Raw genomic sequence first — 15,183 nt, 5'->3', positions numbered from 1 at the left:
TCCATATGGGATTTTTGCCTTCTGGAGGATGCCCTTTGGCCTATGCAATGCACCTGCCACATTCCAAAGGTGCATGATGGTAATATTCACCGACATGGTAGAAGACATAATGGAGGTGTTCATGGATGATTTCTCAGTGGTGGGAAACTCATTCGATAATTGCTTTAATTATCTGACCAGAGTGTTGAAAAGGTATATCGAGACTAACCTTGTACTCAATTGGGAAAAGTGCCATTTCATAGTCCAAGAGGGTATAGTCTTGGGACACCTGGTATCAAGCAAGTTAAGGGAGGTGGATCGTGCAAAAGTTGATGTGATAGCAAAGCTTCCACCGCCCACATCATTCAAAATAATCAGGATATTTCTCGGGAATGGCGGTTTCTACTGGAGATTAATCAAAAACTTCTCAAAAATTGCCAACCCTCAGTGTAAGTTGTTAGAAAAAGATCATCCTTTCGTGTTTTCTGATGATTGCAGGGTAACATTCGAGGAGTTGAAGATGAGGCTAGTCATAGCACCCATCATTGTTTCCCCCAACTGGGAGAAACCATTTGAACTCATATGTGACGCCAGTGACTATGTAGTGGGAGCAGTGCTAGGATAGTGTAAAGACAAGATAATGCACCCAATTTACTATGCAAGTAAAATGTCGAGTGGAGCCCAACTGAACTACACTATGATTAAAAGTAGATGCTGGCTGTAGTATTCGCATTCGACAAGTTTAGATCATACCTGATTGGGTCTAAGGTAATTGTATATACTGATAATGCTGCCCTCAGGTACCTGATTAGAAAGTAAGAGTCCAAACCGTGCTTGATTCGCCGGGTGCTGCTACTGCAAGAGTTCGACCTGGAGATTTGTGACCGTAAGGGCACAGAAAACCAAGTCGCTAATCATTTATCGCGACTAGAATGAGCTGAAAACTCAATTGAGGCAGAGGATATTCTAGAAACCTTTCCAGACGAGCAGATACTCGCCACAAGCCTTGAGGAAGTGCCATGGTATACAAACATTGCAAATTACCTGGCAAGCAGTATAGTTCCCTATGACCTTTCCTCTGTGTAAAAGAAATTTTTTTACCGTGACTACCGCATGTATTACTGGGATGAACCATATCTATTTAGAATTTTTGTTGACAATATGATCCGGAGGTGTGTCCCCGAGATAGAAAAATCTTATGTTTTGCAGGCATGTCACGCATCGGCATATGGCGGGCATTTTGGAGGAGTCAGGACGGCAACAAAAGTTCTAGAAGTAGGGTTCTACTAGCCAACTGTGTTTAAGGATGCACATCAAAGGGTGAAAGGGCTGTGATGAATGTCTGCACACCGGGAACATCTTCCGGTGCCATGAGATGCCCATGAACCCAATTCAAGATGTTGAAGTGTTTGATGCATGAGGGATAAATTTCATGGTCCCCTTAATTAGCTCCTATGGCAATAAGTACATAACTATTGTCGTAGATTATGTGTCCAAATGGGTGGAAGCTACAACACTCACCACCAATGATGCAAGGGTGGTGGTAGGGGTTTTTGAAGAAGAATATATTCACCCATTTCGAGATCCCGATAGCCATTATCAGTGATGGAGGCATTCACTTCTACAATCGAGCCTTCGAGAAATTGCTAGCAAAGTATGATGTGCACCACAAGGTGGCAACCCCATGCCATCCACAGATCAGTGGTCAGGTTGAAGTGTCTAATGGAGAGATAAAGAGTGTGTTGACCAAAACTGTGAATGCCACAAAAACTGATTGGGCGAAAAAATTAGATGACACACTTTGGGCCTATAGAACAGCTTTCAAAACACCAATTTGTATGTCACCATACAAGTTGGTGTTCCGGATAGCTTATTACTTGCCAGTGGAGCTAGAACATAGATCTTGGTGGGAATTGAAATAGCTAAATATGGACATTGAGGCTGCGGGAACAAATAGAGTCACAGAATTGCATGAGCTAGATGAGTTATGATATCTTGCTTTCGAGAGCACACAGTTATACAAGAAGATAATGAAGAGGTTGCACGATAAGAAAATTGTTAAGCGAAATTTCAAACCCGGAGACATGGTGTTGCTTTATAACGCAAGATTAAGGCTATTTCCGAGTAAACTCATGTCCCGATGGTCTGGGCCATTTCGGGTGGTCGAAGTGCTCCATTCAGGTATCATAGAGATTGCCTCAGAAAAAAACTCCCACACATTTAGTGTCAATGTGCATAGTTTGAAAACCATATGTGGAAATGTATTAAACCAAGGAAGTGTCAGTGATCTATCTGACTGAACCTCAGAGGTCGAGCGAGCCTTCAATGTGCTCATCTGCGTCGTGCCGCGACATTAAATCAGGTGCTGCGTGGGAGGCAACCCATATTTTCTTTTGTTTCTCTTATTGTTTTGATATTGTACTTGATGTATATGAAACAAATTATCTTTTTGTTTTGATCTTGTACTTGATGTACATGAAACTAACCCCTTTATTAGTGTACAAGGTACGATTGGCGCATATTGGGAGAAGTTGGGATCAAGAACCAACCCTGGAAAGGTAAATATTTCTCGGAATCCTGTGACCACGTCCATGGTGGGACCGCGGCCCGGGCGTGGCAAATTACCTTATTCTGTTTCTGGGTCACTGCGACAGCGGTCGGTATGCGAGCCGGGCATGGTAAATTAAAAATTTCTGCTACTCAGGTAAGTTCTAATTCATTTTTGTCTTCCTTCCTTTTCTCTTCAACATTAACCCCCCCCCCCCCAACTTCTCTGACTTCTCCCATGCCCTTCTTCTTCTTTTTCTTCTTGTTCTTCTTTCCATCTCTCACAAACCCGCTTCTTTCCCCCACCACACACACACTCCCTCCTCCCCAACTTCCATTACAGTCCAACTCCACAAGAACCAGGTATGTCATGATTTCCTCCTCTCTTATTCTCCCCTTCTCTTTTGAATTTTTTTAATATTTGAATTGTTGTAGTATCTATATTCAAATTTGTGGTTTATTCTTCTTCCTTTTAGTGGGTAATGTATAGAATGTAGTAGAGAACGGCATGGTGTTGTTGTGTGAAGTTCATTGTGGAAGTGATTGTGGTAGATTTGGGGGGAGAGTTTGTACTTCCATGGGATAAGAGATTAAACCATAGTTCCATGCACACCAGTTGCTTGTGAAATTGTAATGTGACCATGGTGGTGGTGAAGTCTGAGTAACCACCCAAGGTTCACACAAATCAAACCCTCACTAATAGTAGTCATTATTTTGTCAGGTACAATGCACCAATAAAGGAAAAGACGTGTCATAGGTTCCTCCGCTAGTGGGCCAGGAAGTTCATCAAGAGCTCGCGCTCAGGCTAGTTCGAGCCAGTTTGATTGCACTTGATTTGTCTCCAAAACGGCTCAAGATAGGTTTAATGCAAAGACATCCAAGAAGTTGGTGCTGGCAGTACACATTGACAGGCATGCCTTGCGGGTTGAATTCCCAAGTATCTATGAAGAATTGAGGAGGAGTCAGCTGGACATCTTCATTGATGAACCGAAAGTGGTAAATGTATTGATAGTAAGGTAATTTTATGCAAACTATCTGGACCATGTTGATAGGGCGGTCACGGTACGAAATACCTCGGTGGATGCGTCTCTTAAGGACATCCGCCGAGTGTACAGGTTGATGGTCTTCACTGGAGAGACGGATTATTATCATGATTATCAACAACCACCTGTCTGGTGGAAACCAATTGTTGAAACAATCTGTGTGGCTGGCCGGGATCCAATATGGATAAATCCAAGAATGACCCTGAACTCCCAATCTCTCACTTGGGGATTTTTGTGTTGGCTAATAATCATCAACAGCCGTTTGCTGCCTTCCAGCAATACTACAGATGTTAATGGACCAAGAGCCATGGCAATTTATTGTTTTGTAACCCGCCATGATTTTGATGTGGCCCGACTCATTCATGATGAAACATTCATTCACTCCCCGGAAATACTCAAAGGGTTCTACTTCCCTTCCCTGGTCACCAAGTTGTGTCGTGCTTCACGAGTTCCTGAAAATTCCATAGTATAAGGGAAGTTGCCATTAAAAGTCGCGTTCAAGGCTAGCAAAAATTACAGTTGGGAAAGAGCAGGCTGTGGCGGATGATGATGATGTTGATGACTATGATGAGGAAACTATGCATGCTGCCGCCCCATCGGGGCCGATTGCTGATGAGGCAGGCCCATCACAGGCTCGCCGGAGTACCCAGATGACTACTTTGGAACAAGATATGGCTGGCCTATGCACTTCGGTCAATGACCTGAGTGCTAGAGTTGACACTTTGGCTACTCAAAATGCTAGCTCAGAGAAAAGGATCATGGGCTTGCTCCGGGCGCTAGGACGAGCATGTCACCTTGATCCTGGCATCGTCTCCAATCAGCACTGAGTACTAGGGAAGTCCCCTTAGCTTACTCTGCTTTAAATTCTTTGATAGGGAATCTCCACAACTTGATATACTCTCGTACAATCCTCAACATTTATTAATCTTCATCTTAATCGCCCTACAACAAGAAAAAACGAATTCATTCTTTTCAGTCGCTCCATCAAAGTAGAACCTAACGGATTAAAAAATGACATATCTATTATTTACAGTGATAATGATGATGATCTTAACTCCATCTTTCCAGATCTATATCCTCCATATCTGACCTTCAGTTATTACTATGCTTATAATGAACTAGTCGGCCCTTGCAATGGTTTACTTGCTTTGACGGATTTTGAAATTATTATCTTATTTAATCCAGCTACTAGAAATTACATGCCACTCCCATCTATCCTTTTTGTTTGATCAGAGGGTTTCAATCTCTCCATTGTAGGCGGTGTTGGATTTGGTTTCGATTGGATCGAGAATGACTACAAGTTGATTAGGATTTTAGATGTTTTTAAGGATACTGATTGGTCTCCGGACGTGATAGATCAAAAAGTTGAGGTTTATGATTTGCACACTAATTCTTGGAGAGAATTCCTAGAGTTCATTGGTTGCCACATTTCGAGATCTTTCATAAAGGAGCCTTTCATTGGTATGCAGATACAATTGACGCAATGGTAATTCTTTGTTTTGACATGATAACTGAGATATTTCGCACCATGATGATGCCTAATTTTTGCAATGACTACGATGGGAAGTGTTATAGCCTTGTAATCTTGAACGAGTCCCTAACATTAATTTGTTACCCCAATTCATATGGTGAGACTGATCTGACACAATAGTCAATGGATGTATGGATAATGATGGACTATGGTGTACACGATTCATGCACTAAGAAGTACATAATTAGACCTCTTCCATTTAAATCCCCACTAACAATTTGGAAGAATCACTTATTGTTTCTTCAAAACAAAAGTGCACTTCTTATTTCCTGTGATCTTATTTCCAATGAAGACAAGGAGTTCAACTTACAAGGGTATCCTCAAAGTTTGCGCGTTATAATTTACAAGGAAAGTTTGATTTTAATTCCAAAAAGAGTACGTGAGTCTAGATCGTCTTGACTTAATGAATACCCCAAAGATCTTAATACTTTTTTTAAGTCGCTTTCTCGTTATATGATTGTAGTTATGGCAATGCATGTTAAGAATTTTGATACATTTATTTATGCGGTAGATTTAGTTGTATACGAGTGAAACCGATCCCGGGGAACGCCTCGCTTTTCGAAGGAAACGGAGCAGAGATATGACTGTAAGGAAATGGAATCGGGGCAAGGAGCACCACGAGTCGCAATTCGGAAGAATCAGGGCCACATCTTCCAGGTCTGATTCGAATCCCAAAACTTCTAAGAGCATTAGTAGATAATAAACCATGACTGACAAAGGACTGTGATATCTGTGCCCAACAGGATGTTACGATGTGAATCACAACACATATCGATTGAAAATCAGTGATTAGTAAAACAAAAGACTTTTACCTTTTAAGGAATTGTACGTAGGGTAAAACTCCATTACTATATAAAAAAGAGTATAATTATTCATTAGAGATATTGTAACTCGCATATCAAGGCAATATACATTTATTTTCTCTATTATTTAGAGTTCTTACTTTTGTTCATCTGTTCTTCAATATTGTGAGCCCAGGATCGAATGCGGGTATTTCATTAAAGCTGTTACTGAGTCCGGGATCACTCCCCTTAAGTGGTTTGAAAATTTATTATAACCTTTATTTGTTTAATGTAATTTAATTTATCATTTATATTGAATTAATCCGCATAATCTTAATACTATACATAAATTTAATTGTTATCTATTTTTGGGGGCAAGCATTAGTAAAAGCCATTTTGTAGCTTAAATTTCAAATTTGTTTTCATATAGAGGTTGATAATTTGTTTGACGCAAATTCACCAAAACTATCACTACCAAAAATAATATATAACTACCAAAAAAATACTATAGTCATTTTCCAATTGAAAAATCGGTTGGACTGATGATATCAATAGGTATATTAGGTTGAGAATCGATTATCAATGGATTTAGTTTTCTGCTAAAAGAATAATTAGTAATTTTTTGTAATGGATCTGTAACAGGAAGTCTGTCCACTATCTGAGGATTTTCAATGACTAGTAATTTGAGTTGGCTTTTGTAGACAATCCACTGTCGCTAAAGAGAGAATTGTAAGTCTCCTTACTTATTTTATTATATTGGTATCAGAGCCACAGGCTTTTTTTCTGGTCATGTAAATTATTTTTTTCAGTGTATGAATTTTAGATTTTTTATATGTTAAACTGTATCTTGCTTGCATTATTTTATGCTCGAAACTATCTGTTTTATGAGTGAAACCTTGGGAATTCTAACAGAGTTCGTTGCGAGCTTTCCAACGATATATAGAACAAGTTTTAAATTCTAGGATTTTATATGTTTTAAACAAGTTTCAACTGTCTATGCTATATGTAAATTTTGTGCAAATTGTACTGGGTAATCTGTTACCCATATGTTTTTTAGAAAAACTATATAATCACCTGTGATTAAGATAGAAAAACTAGGTTGGATTTTAAAGAAAATCCGTTGGGGTTTGCTAAAAACAAAACTAATCAACTTTTGATCATATTGATTAATTTTTGAATTTTTTTCTTCGAATTAGTTATGCAAATAAGTCTTAGAATATGTTTAAGACTTTAATCAACGTTTTAAACGAGTAATTTTAGCCGAAGAATACGATATTTGGCCAAAATCTAGGATAAACTGGCCATCCCACAAACGCCACTATTTTGATGATTTCCTGAGCAATAGGCGCTTGAGGTCAATTCTAAAACTCATTTGGAGTAAAACTATGTATTTTAATTGAATTAAAATAGTCAAAATTAAAAATAATTTTAATTCGGATCATGGTAAAAATCATTTTTAGAACCTGTGTCGCTCATAAATTGGGGAAAAAAGACTGGTTACCCAGCTTTGACACATTCCCACACACTTGTGACGGTTTTTGAGCGATTGTGGTCCCCCCAGGTATATATATATATATATATACACACACTATATTTTTATTAAAAAATTAAAATATTTTGTGGGATAGTTTTATTTGGAGACTTGGCTTGAGTTGATTTGTGTATCACTTGTTTTAAAAGTAAATTCGGTGTTCCGAGGCCTTAAAAACCACTTTCTATCTCATCTCGATTTGTGTGCGCAGTCCGAGCACGTAGGCAAAAAGCCAATATGTGAAAATCTGTGGAAAATAATAAATTTTGACTTTAAAATGAATTAAGTTGACTTCGGTGAACATTTTGGGTTAACGGACCTGGACCCGAACCCGTAATTTGACGGTCCTGGAGGGTCCGTAGAAAAATATGGGACTTGAGTGTATGCCCGAAATCGAATTCCGATGTCCCATACCCGAGAAATGAATTTTTAAAAAAACTTATTTTCTAAAATTATTAATGAGATTTTGGAAATGAATTGTAACTAAAACTCTATGGTATCGGACCCGTATTTTGGTTCCGGCACCCGGTACAGGTCTTATATGTGATTTGAAATAAGTCTGTGAAATTTGGTAAGAAACGGACTTGAAACGACGTGAATCAAATTGTATTTGAGAAAAACGAAATATGAAGTTCTTGAGAAATTTCATGATTTTGGTGTTAAATTCATAGTTGTTGATGTTATTTTAGTGAGTTGAATGCACGAGCGAGTCTGTATGATGTTTTTAGGTTGGTGTGCATGTTTGGTTTGGAGCCCCGAGGGCTCAGATGAGTTTTGGATAGGCCACGGAGTGAAATTTTAATTTAGGGAATTTCTGGTATGCTATAGACCTGCAGGCTTCGCATATCGCAAATGCGACAACTGCTTGGAATCCAGCCTTGGTCGCAAATGCAACACTTCAATCGCAAATGCGAACTTAGCAGAAGTCGGGGTTTGCAATTGCGAACCCTGTTCGCAACTCCCATACCTGCAACCTGCAATTTTATGACTTAACCGAAAATCTCCCATTTTTCACACTCTTTCAAAACCAAAACACTCTTGGGCGATTTTTTCAAAGACAACTCTTCTTCCAAATTGATTGTAAGTCAATTTTAACTCGTTTTCTTCAATCATTAACATCTTTTCACATGATTTCAACTCAAAATCAATGATTTTCATGGGAGAAATTGGATATTTTAGGTAGAACCTAGGTTTTTTAAAAATTGGGGATTTCCGGGGGCGATTTTTGACTTTTTGGGAAAACCTTTGGAAAACTTATTTTCATGCATTGGAATTTATTAAATTAGCATTTATTGATTTAATTTAGTAATTTGTGGCTAGATACGAGCAAATTGGTGGTTGAATCAAGAGGTAAAGCGATAGTAGAGACTTAAATTGTGTTCGTGGAATCGAGGTAAGTGTTTGGTCTAACCTTAGCTTGAGGGATTAGGAGTTGAGTCTTATTTTCTATGTGCTAATTGTTAAGTACGACATATAGGCATGGTGACAAGTATCTATACGTTGGTGTCAATCTTGCATGTGAGTCTTATACCATAATTTATGTGACTTCATTTCGTATTGTTCATGCTCTATATGATAATTTATATTGATGAAGATGACTTATGGAAGTATTATTGTTAATTGAACATGGTAAGAGCGTTAGCTGAAGTTGAGAATTTAATTGTTGAACATGGTAAGAGCGTTGGCTCAAATAGAGAATTTAATTGTTGAACATGGTAGAGTATTGGCTCAAGTTGAGAATTTAATTGTTGAACATTGTAGAGCATTGTCTCGAGTTAAGAGTTAAATTGGTGAACATATAGAGCATTGGCTCAAGTTGTGAATTTAGTTATGAAGTAAATGTGAAAGAAGAAAGAAAAGAAAGGATAATGATATTGTCTCCCTTGCCGGGATGTTGTTGCTTTAATGTTATGTCCCTTGCCGGGATTTGATTGTTGTACTCTTGTTCCCTTGCCGGGATTTTATTGTGATTTCATTTATTTCATGGCCCTTATTTATTGTGATTGTTGTTTGGGTGAGGAAGAGTATTAAAGTATGAAGGGTGATGTCGTGTATGATTTTGTGAGGAAGAGTGTAAAGCACGAAGGGTGATGCCGTGATGCATGATGTACCATTATGTGCCTATTATATTGATTTTATGGTGATGATGAGAGTAAAAGCACGAAGGGTGATGCCGTGTAATTTATGTTGATTCTTATGGTGAGGACGAGAGTAAAAGCACGAAGGGTGATGCCGTGCACTTGTCCTTGATTTTCCTGATTCTTGCTGATAATTGAGTTATGTTGTCCTTTACGTTTACTTACTGATTTTCTGTTGTTACTTGATTTTATTTTGATGTTATAGATTCTCTTACCCTATTTGCCTTGTGATTTGTTGCTTGGGTGAGGAAGAGTGTAAAACACGAAGGGTGATGTTGTGTATTATTTTGGTTAGAGAGTGTTAACGCATGAAGGGTGATATTGTGTATTGTTTTGGTGAGACAGTGTTAAAGCACGAAGGGTGATGCCGTACACTTACCTTTGTTTTCCCGATTTTTATTGATAACTGAGTTACGATTTATCTACACTTAATTACTGGTTTCCTGTTGATACTTGTTGTACCCCACAACATGATTTTCCCTTCCTAGTTTCAATTGAAATGTGATGATCCTCATATGTATTTGTTGTTCTTATGTTATTATTCGACATTTCTCTGCAACATGTTACCCCTCCCATACTTGATTGTATATTATTGTTCTTCTTTCCGCTGTATGTAGTTAAATTGCACAGGTTTATTTGATAGTCTGGTCCTAGCCTCGTCACTACTTCGTCGAATTTAGGCTAGGTACTTACCAGCACATGGGGTCGATTGTGCTGATACTACACTCTGCACTCTCTTGTGCAGATCCCAGTGCTGTAGACTTTGGACCGCAGTGAGATTGTTGTTTCTTGTTCATCAGGCGACCCGAGGTAGTCCTGCAGGCGTCCGCAGGCCTTGGCATCTCCTTCTATCTACTATTCCTATTTCTTTCATGTATTTCTAAAGACAGTGTTGTATTTATTTCTTTCAGACCTTTATTTGTAGAACTCTTAGACCGTCTGTGAAGCTGTGACTCCAGTTCTGGGTAGTCTTGTTGAAACAGTTGTATTGGTTAAACTTAGTTTTTTTATTATTTTTCTTCCGCTTGTTAAAAATTCCATTGTCTTTAAGTTGTTGCTCATAATTTCTTGTAAAGGATTAAAATGGGGAAAAAGGTAAATTATTCAAAACAGTCGGCTTGCCTAACTTACATTAATAGGCGCCATCACGACTCCCGAGGGCGAAAAATCTGGGTCGTGACAATTTGGTTAACTTACATTTAAAATTTATCCTTAGACGATAATTATGAAGGTAGTGAACTTTCGAATCTAGTATTTATATTTTTGTTTAATTTGTTAGCCTTGTCAATTTGCTTAAGTTACATTTAAGTGTTTCCAAATTACTAAATTTGCATTCTTTTAGGTTCTGTTTAGAAAGACACCAGGTAATAGGAATTGGTATAATTACTAGGGTAGTGATTACGCAACCTAGTAATTACACAGTTGTATAATTGCGACAACCTATTTGTTTGTCATTGTGCAATTACAAATTTACTATTTCGTTTGCATAACTGTAATTACACAATTAACTTAAATTGTAAGTGAAGTAATTATCAAAATTTAAAAGTTAATATGATAAATATATGCCTATAAAACTTTTATAAGTACGAATAATATTATATTTGTTATTTAAGATATATATTTTTCGTGAATATACATTAATTAGTTATCATATATTTATAATTAATATTAATACCTCAAAACCTTGATTTATTAAATAAATGGACAATTCCTAAAGTTTCTATAAAAACCATTTAGGCCCTTCAAAAAACAATCAAAAAATATTAAAATATTGAATTGTAATATGTCCTAGGAGAACAGTATTTTTTTGGATTGTTATAATATCATGGATCACATTACGTTGCTGAGTAGTAAAAGTGTCACAAGGATTTCTACTCACAAGATTATCAAATATCTGTGGGATATTATTGAAACTAAGTATGGTAGGACTACGGTTGTCAAATTAGGGTCATAAATTGTCTAATGAGCAAGAAGTTCATGCAATTATTCATTTTCTGCTTAAAAGTTAGGAGCATATATGAATGCATCTGACACATACAAGTAATTATGCATTTGATTACGTGAGGCAAAAGAAATTACCCCAATATTATTTTCAAAATAGAATCTACTATGTCATACATTAAAGAATAATGAGTCAATCATCCAAACAAGCTATAAAATAACTCTATCTAAACGAAAAATGTTGCACCGTAAAACACTCAAATCACAACGGCAATTTTGGCAGCTAATTTGTTAGGGAGTTAAATATGCAAGGAATAAGCATTTGCATCCAATTCATAGGATGATGTTACTGAGTTGTTAAAGCTTTTAGTGGACAAAGAATCATCATTCGTCATTGCATTGTAGAGATTAATGATGGCAGATGGAATTATGAAAAAATTGCCTGAAGATGTGGTAATTGATATACTTTAGAAGTTCATAGTGAAATCTCTTATACGATTTAAATGCATCTCCAGAACTTGGTATACTCTCGTACAATCCTCAATATTTATCAATCTTCATCTTAATCGCCCTACAACCAGAAAAAACGAATTTATTCTTTTCAATCGCTCCATCAAAGTAGAACCTGACGGATTAAAAAATGTCATATCTATTATTTACAGTGATAATAACGATGATCTTAACTCCGTCTTTCCATATGTAGATCCGCCATATCTGACCTTCAGTTATTACTATACTTAGAATGAACTAGTTGGACCTTTCAATGGTTTACTTGCTTTGACAGATTTTGAAATTATTATCTTATTAAATCCAGCTACTAGAAATTACATGCCACTCCCATCTAGCCCTTTTGTTTACGTAGAGGGTTTCAATCTCTCCATTATGGGTGGTGTTGGGTTTGGTTTTGATTGGATCGGGAATGAATACAAGTTGATTAGGATTTTAGAAGTTTTTAAGGATACTGATTGGTCTCCGGACGTGATAGATCAAAAAGTTGAGGTTTATGATTTGCACACTGATTCTTGGAGAGAATTTCGGGTGGGCCAACAGTTTCCTAAAGTTCATTGGTTGCCACATTTCAAGATCTTTCATAAAGGAGCCTTTCATTGGTATGCAAATATAGTTGACGCAATGATAATTCTTTGTTTTGACATGAGTACTGAGCTATTTTCGCACCATGATGATGCCTGATTCTTGCAATGACTATGATGGGAAGTGTTATGGCCTTGTAATCTTGAATGAGTCCCTAACATTAATTTGATACCCCATTTCATATGGCGAGACTGATCTGACACAAGATTCAATGGACGTATGGATAATGATGGACTACGGTGTACATGATTCATGGACTAAGAAATACATAATTAGACCTCCTCCATTCAAATCCCCACTAACAATTTGGAAGAATCACTTATTGTTTCTTCAAAACAAAAGTGGACTTCTTATTTCCTGTGATCTTATTTCCAACGAAGCCAAGGAGTTTAACTTACAAGGGTATCCTCAAAGTTTGCGCGTTATAGTTTACAAGGAAAATTTGATTTCAATTCCAAAAAGAGTACGCGGGTCTAGTTCATCTTAACTTAATGAATACTAGGGGTGGGCATAGTCTGGGCAAGCCCGAAATCCAAACCAAAATTCGAATTTTTTAAATTTTTGGTTTAGATTTTCGGATTACGGATTGGATTTTGGATTTAATTTTTAAATTTTTTGGATTTCGGATTGGATGTTAGATTTGGTACTTTGGATTTTTGGATATCCGAAAATCCAAAAATTGTATACTTTATATTTCGTACGTTATCTATATGTCAATAATAATAAGTTAAATACCCTATCCATTAGATATTATTTCATATATGCAATATTAATTACTAAGATACTATTAGAATACATTCTATTTAGACATGGTTTTACTATTACTGCTTCTTATAAGTCGTATTAATGTCTCTGTTGCATTTTCTCGATAGTAATTTCATTATTTGAATACTTTATTTGGATGATTGCGGTGAGAATGAGTAACTTTTCAGACAATTTAATATGAGTACTTTTTTGGATATTAATTTTTGTAAAAAGAAGAAACATGTAAACTTATAAGCTCAAAACCGAAAATCCAAAATATCCAACCCGATTAATCCGAAACCGAACTTAAAAAATCCGGTCCAATCCGAGCTTATTTGGATTGGATTTGGATTGTTATTTCTTCAATCAAAAAATCGAAAATCCAAACTGAAATTCTATAGTTAATCTGAACTACCCGAACGCCCAACCCTAATGAATACCCCAAAGATCTCAGCACTTTTTTATGTCGCTTTCTCGGTATACGATTGTAGTTACAGCAATGCATGATTAGAATATCGATACATTTATTTATGCGGTAGATTCAGTTGTATACGGGTGAAATCGAGCCCAGGGAACGCCTTGCTTTTCGATGAAGTAAACTGTAACGACCCGGCCGGTCGTGTCATGAGTTACCGCTCCGTTTCCCCTATTTTTGCTTCATATTGTCTTGTTCAGGTGTATTATATGTTATCGGGTTGGTTGGTGTTCATAACCCAAAATCCACTAAGGGTCGTGATGGCGCTGGACACCGCTGTCAGGCAAGCCAACCAAAATACTTAATTAATTTCAATTTTGGTATTTGTTGAAATCGTTTTTTATACATTAAATAATAAATAATGAAATTTACAGAAATAACCATGAAATCTTTAACTAACTTAATATTGAACAATCATATAACCATCCCAGAACCTGGTGTCATAAGTGCATGAGCTATCTCTAGGAAGCAATATAATACAACAACCGTCCGGAATATAAATTGGACAGAAAGTAAATACAATAATCTGAACGAGACTCTGCCAGCTGCGGGTCACCTCGGGAAGTGCAGCTCACCTAAGTCTCCGTATCAACCATGTTGTTACGCCCACTAGGCCACTAGAAAAAACATGTCCCTGCGCAACAAAAATGCACAACAAGTGTAGCATGAGTACGAAAACAACGTGTACTCATCAAGTATCCCGTCTAATCTCGAAGAAGTAGAAACGAGAGGTCGACTTCGACATTTGCTAGTGGTCCAATAATAATATAGTGAAAGTGTGAGAAAATCCTGAATTTATATGGCTATTATAACTCATAAAACCAGAAAACAGGTAAACATCTTCTCAAACAATAAAGGATTTCCAAGGTTTACTTTTCATTAGGCTTATCAACTATGTCTGGCCAGGGAAGGAAAATATTTTCACATAACATTTTCAACCAAGCAATACAAGCATGCGCATATCATGACGAGGTCGTACGACCCGATCTAATAATATTTAAATTGTGCACTGACGAGGATCGAACGACACAAACTATAGATGCATCTATTTAATCTACCGAGGCGTTCGGCCCGTTCCAAAAATAAACACACACAAACAGTCAATCATGAAGTCAACATGGAATAATTATCCAAGAAAAGCCAATTCTCTTTTAACAATTTAAGAAAATAAAGTTTAAATCTTTTTAGAAATTCATTTACTAATTCAATGTGATTTAAGCAATTCAAGTTGTCAATAAGATTACAAGTAGACCAAGTATAGCATGCTTTTGGGTCCTAGACTACCCGGACTTAAACATAATAGTAGCTACGCACGGACTCTCGTCACCTCGTACATATGTAGCCCCCACAAATAGAAGAACATAACCAATTATATCATCT

The 15,183-nt window shown here is 37.0% G+C and overlaps 2 pseudogenes; both read left to right on the top strand.

Moving 5' to 3' along the window:
- Positions 1–690: 690 nt before the first annotated feature.
- Positions 691–5,499, top strand: LOC107826952 (F-box protein At4g22390-like; annotated as a pseudogene).
- Positions 5,500–11,903: 6,404 nt separating this feature from the next.
- Positions 11,904–13,071, top strand: LOC107763860 (F-box/kelch-repeat protein At3g06240-like; annotated as a pseudogene).
- Positions 13,072–15,183: the final 2,112 nt, after the last annotated feature.

This window comes from Nicotiana tabacum, unplaced genomic scaffold, assembly GCF_000715075.1.
Source record: "Nicotiana tabacum cultivar K326 unplaced genomic scaffold, ASM71507v2 Un00007, whole genome shotgun sequence".
NCBI lineage: Eukaryota > Viridiplantae > Streptophyta > Magnoliopsida > Solanales > Solanaceae > Nicotiana > Nicotiana tabacum.
The sequence above is the reverse complement of the archived record's forward strand: the minus strand, read 5'-3'. Positions and strand labels throughout refer to the sequence as shown.